The sequence below is a fragment of the Malus sylvestris genome, chromosome 17, assembly GCF_916048215.2.
Source record: "Malus sylvestris chromosome 17, drMalSylv7.2, whole genome shotgun sequence".
NCBI lineage: Eukaryota > Viridiplantae > Streptophyta > Magnoliopsida > Rosales > Rosaceae > Malus > Malus sylvestris.
In genome coordinates, this window is record NC_062276.1 from 26,749,048 (window position 1) to 26,755,001 (window position 5,954).

General features: G+C 29.4%; 1 non-coding gene across 1 annotated transcript; it reads left to right on the top strand.

Annotated features, from left to right (window-relative positions):
• Window positions 1-252: 252 nt before the first annotated feature.
• On the top strand, window positions 253-359 carry LOC126612697 (U6 spliceosomal RNA). Its single transcript, XR_007619267.1, has one exon. It is a non-coding gene; the product is annotated as a U6 spliceosomal RNA (small nuclear RNA).
• Window positions 360-5,954: the final 5,595 nt, after the last annotated feature.

Consider the following 5,954-nt stretch of genomic DNA (forward strand, 5'->3'; position numbering starts at 1 on the left):
CTGCCGAATCTTTATGGGAAGAGTCCTAATAAATGGAAAAGATATTTATGGAAGATGATATTTTATAGACCACGTTCAAATTATTTCTCTAATAAAAATAAATTAACCAATCAAGTAGATAGTTTGAATGCGATCTCTCTAGAAATTTCCTATTTATACAAAAGAAAAGGAAATGGATATATAGTAATGTGTTTAAGATTTCTCAAGAACAAGTTGAGAAGAATACAAGTATTGTGTTGCAAATATGACTTGTTATGATTCATTCAAAAACTTCGATAAAATTCGAATGATACAGAGAAGATTAACATGATCCTTGCGTAATAAAGATGTGCATAAATCAAGAAATGATTCAAATTTTTAAAACAAAAAAAACAATGACTTCTTATATGTTATTTGGCTCCAGTTGTGCTTTTTTATAATGTAATGTGCTTGGTTTTGTATTAATTAATTGGCTTCCTTCTAATAAAAATAATAATAATAATTGGCTCAAGTTTGTCAAACAGAATATTGACTTTGGAATTACATGGGTCCTCTCCATATCTATGTATCATAATCCATCAAATTCATGTATTCGGATCATTGAAATTTGATCTAACGATTAAAATTATTATAATTTTTAAAGTAGACTCTAGTTGTAGTTATTGGATCAAATTTCAATATTCCAAATATAAGAATTTAGTGGATTAGGATATATGATCCGAAGAGGACCCATGTCCTCATTTGTATGGTTGATTTATTGTGAAACTATTCTTGTTGCAGCTTTTTATGGAAAAAAAAAATACTAAAAAAGGAAGCCTTTAGATGCGTTTTCTAAATACTATTTTTTTAGTACAATAATATTTTTACACTAGGAAAAGGGAGAGTTTGGTTAAGCCACACGATGGGAATTTGCTATCAACGATATTTGAACCTAAGACCTCTCTCTTCCAAGTGAAGAGAAATACCATCAGATCGTGGTACTGAGTGGCTAATTTTTTTTTTTATTGAAAGCTTATTAGTTTTTAATTTTTTATAGAAGTCTCTCACATTAATATACTAATGTATTCCCATATCGATTATTATGTTTTCAACTTAAAAATGAAATTCATAGTTATTATATATATTAATAATTTTTTAAATAAAACTCACGCTGTAATATTGAAGATATTAAAAGATAAATTACACCCCATTCCGTGAAAGAAAATTCAAATTCTATAGAAAATAATGTTTTTCCATAGATAGTATGTACATATATGTGTGTGTGTGTGTGTAACATACTATATACATGGGGAGGGTAGATCCGAGACACTATTTTTTTACCTAAATTTTGACACAAGTTTGTGGGGCCCACTTTATAATGTATTTCAACGATCTGAACCGTCTATTTGTTCAAACATCATTCATAAATCATCCTTACAAAAAATTAGACAAATCCAAAACCATTAAGACATATTCATTTATAATGAAGAAATATGGACGGATACAATTTTACAAAGAAACCTTAAACCCTTAATCCAACGATTGGATTTAGATGATTTTTCTGGTAAATATGATTTTTGAGAGAAGACATAAAAGATAGATAGGTCCCCAAAATACATGTGTCAAAAGTTGTGCAAAAAAAATGGTACCACAAATCCACACTATACACACACACATAAACATGGGTACATTCATCAAAATTAACAAAAAATTATTGTACTATAAAACGTTCAGTAGATTTTTCAAACATAAAGCATAGTTACATTCTTCAAAATTAACCGAAAAATTATTGTTCATAAAATGTTTGGTAGATTCTTCAAACACAAAACATGGTTACATTCTTCACAACTACAATTAAAAAATAATAACAATAAATATTTGGCTTAATGACATGGATACATTGTCATATAAATGAAAAATAAAGTACCCATACAAGTTCAAAAAATGGATAAAAAAAATGAATCGATTTTACATGACAACACAAATTTAGTGATGTGGAACAAGTGTAGCTTTGGATTTCTACACGTGAATAATCTGCTCTCAAACCATAAAAAAATTACAGTTCCACTATAAATATTCTTTTAAAAATATGAAAAACATTTAAAAAAAAAAGTGGTATAGCACGGATGAGGATCTTTCCGGATACTCACATTTTATTCGTTCATCGTATATCATGCGGTCGGTTTGCATTAGGTTTTGTTTGTATTTAATTTTAAATAAATAATTTTAATTAATTTTTTATCGTACGATATACGATGGACGAATATAATGTAACGATAAAAGGGTATCCGGAATCCAAATCCGTATAGCACAACCCTAAGAAAAGGGTTTAAATGGTTGCCAACTAACCGTACTGACATGATCAGAGTCCATCAATTGTCTAATACCAGAGGTGCATTACTGATCAGAGTATCTTTCTCTTACATACCAGTTCTTCAGGTGCTTCCTCAGCGTCATTTCTGTGGCCCTGCGTAACACGGGAGATTGTCTTCGTTTAAGGGCAAGCAATCCAAATAATATCACAGATTAGATTTAATCAGTCGAACAATCCTTTCTTGACCACACTGTGACCCAATCTCTCCCTCCAATACCAAATCGAACGGCTAGGAGACCTCTACCAGTTTCTCGAGATCATGAACCCTTAAAACCCATCAAATCACTTTGTGTCCACGATTTACCCTTCTCTTTTCTTTTGTCAGCCGTATCTCCTTTTTAATATGTCTAGAATACAGGGTAGTAGATCATATCGATATGTAAATAGAGAAAATTTTATTTTAAATTGTTAATTTTTTAACATATGCTCTCACAACTTATAAAGAGATATTGGGTATACTAATTTATATTCCGAACACATTAAAAATTATGTAGGTAATAGAATAATATTAATATTAAACTTTCAATATCAAATGTTTAAACCTCTGAGTTGTTTATCACTAACTTGATCTTCACTCATGGAGAACTAAACATAATTTTGGACAATATTTTGATTCTTTAAAAATAATATTTTAAAGAATCGTTTGTTTTTTCTGTAAATATTTTTTTTTAAAGAATCGTGTATATTTTTGTCATCTCAAACCATGTAGGGCAATATTTTAGTTCATTTGATATTTTATCTTTTTAGTGTATTGAGAAAAAGTATGATACATCACTCATACATTCACTACTATGTGTTGTTTAAAATTAAATAAACCCATCAATGCTTGGTGGTTCAAGTGATAATGAGTTTGTTCCTCTTAAGTAAGGCCATCTCCAACTGATGGCTGGCCAGATACCTCATTTTAGCCATCTGACCCTCCAAGATTCTCCAAGATATTAATATTTTAATGAACAGTACATGGCCATATTTGCCTCCGTTTCCAACCGAGGGCCAGATGGCTCATTTTAGCCCTTTCACAAAAAACCGTCTCCAACCGAGGGCCAAAGGGTCGTAGGGCCAAACATAATTTATTATTTAAAAACTACAACTTTAATTCATATTGTTTAATGTTGTTTCATGTTACTTAATTTAATTTAATGTTGTATAATGGCTTAGGAAGTTATAGGAAAAAAAATAGAATTTAAAAAAAAATATGAAACAAATTTTGTGAAATAGAAGTTATAGGAAAAAAATGGAATTTAAAAAAAATATGAAACAAATTTTGTGAAATAGAAGTTATAGGAAAAAAAATGGAATTTAAAAAAAATATGAAATAAATTTTGTGAAATAGAAGTTATAGGAAAAAATAGAAGTTATATGATAAATTTTGTAAATAAAAAATAATAATAAAACTGTAAAAAAATTTGTGAAATAGCCATTGTATTCAATTTTTTTCAAACTATATGTGTCGGATATAACCGACACTATTTGCAATTCAAATTAGTATTTGTGTCGGTTATAACCGACACTAATACTAATTAATAAATATCCCAGTAGCCGTTAGCTTTAATTCATTATATTCTATACTATTCCTGTCGGTTTTAACCGACAGGAAATCCAACACTTCAAAAAAAAAATTGGCCAGCCCGGGGTTAGCTGGCTAGCTGGAAGTGGCCAGCCCTCCAGCCCTCTAGCCCTTTCCGATTCTGTGGGGCCTTCCCAGATTCCAGAGCCCTCTGGCCTAACCCTCGGTTGGAGACGATTTTCGGGTTATTTTCGGCCCTCTGGCTCTCTGGACCCTTCGATTGGAGATGGCCTAAGGTCTTGAGTTCGAGTCTTGTGAATGGAGAAGCCAACATTAAAAGAGCTTGCTCCCCGAATGGGGTCCGACCCGGCTCGAGGGATTAGTCCTTGCCTACGTGCGGGGATACCCTGGATTCATCCAAAATAAATAAATAAATAAATCCCCATTTATATCTTATTTTCTATAAATATTTTTCTAAACACAGATTATTTGTAAACATATTTTTAAAAATATTATTTTTAATAATAAAATATAACTTAATGTGGACTCGTGAATCGTGGAGAAAAGGGAGAGTGGAGGTGGTTTTAGAAAATAAGTGGATTGAGTTTGAATTGTTACAAATAAAATATTCAAAGTTTGTTAAAATAGACTGTAATTTGAGATGAAAAGTTAAACTAAGTAGCTTAATGTAAAAAATAAAAAATAAAACAAAACAAAAAAAAAACTTGATTATTGCATCAAAACATTACTCGTGTCTCATGCTCTTTTAGTTGAGTTTAAATTTTCATTCAACCTAATTAGGTATTTGAATATACGAGTATAAAAAATTTAGTACCTAGGCATTTGGAGGTAGGATAGAGGATAAACTTACCTCTAAGTTGGTCTTGTGTTAGTGGACATGCATGTAGAATGCCCAATAACTGTCTCACTTATCTTCTCATTTTAATCTACTTCTTTTCTCTTTGAAATCTTAAGTATTCATGAGAAGATGAAAAAAGAGGTCAAAAAAAAAGAATAATTTGGATGCAGTCGTTAGTCTCTAACACTCTTTGATTAAAACATTAATGGTATTCAAAGTTTGATCCAAGTCCCTTGACTTTGTACACCTCATCATATTACTATTAGTATTTATATTTGATAGTTTTTACATTAATTGTTTGATGTTTTATGAGATTTCTAATCCTATAAACTTAAAATCCCTCATTATAATACTATTAGAAACGACTATAATAAATAAAAAAATTCAAAAATTTTGATTGAACAAATGGATAAAAACTATGTAACAATATGAAATAATAAATGGTAAAAGAATATATCCATAGCGTTAAAAAATTGGTACATTTTACATATAACAAAGTGGTATATTAATAAAGAAGAATGAATACATTACAAATAAATTAGGGTACAAATAAAAGATTAAAAACTTATTAGTACAAATGAAATTTAAAAAAATATGGGCACAAAAAAAAAATACATGGGCATAAATTAAAACTAAAAAGAAAATAGTACAAATTAAAAAAAAAAGGGTTGCAAATTAAAAGTGAATATAAACTAAAAATATAAATATATGATACAAAGTTTAGCCATAAAATATAAATATACCATATATAATTTTTCTAACACTAAATGAATATTTTAGAAATTTAATATAATATGTTATATATTAAAATAATAATATTCATTAAAACCTAAAAACTTTAATAAAAAATTACAAAAAAAGTACAATTTTGATTAATAAAATAAAAGAAAAATGGATGTAAACTTAATTTCTTTTTAAAAAACGGGGGAAGAATACTTGTCTCTCCGTGACCATGCATAACAAGCAAGCCTAATGCCAATGTCAGTGTAGATGATAGGGGTACTTGTGACATTCTCAAGGGCATATCCCTCCTGCCAAGATATAGGTAATGACGTAAATATGAGGGATTACGATCTTATCGAACATGACAGGAATATCTTAATAAAATCTTCATAAAAAATGAATGTAAAAAATGGTTTAATTAATATTTTTATATTATGTGGGTTATATAAATTCTTAAGCTGCTGATTCTGGATTCATCACTGACCATTCAGAGCAATATGAACAACCAAACCCTGGCCACCGTTCCGTTATAC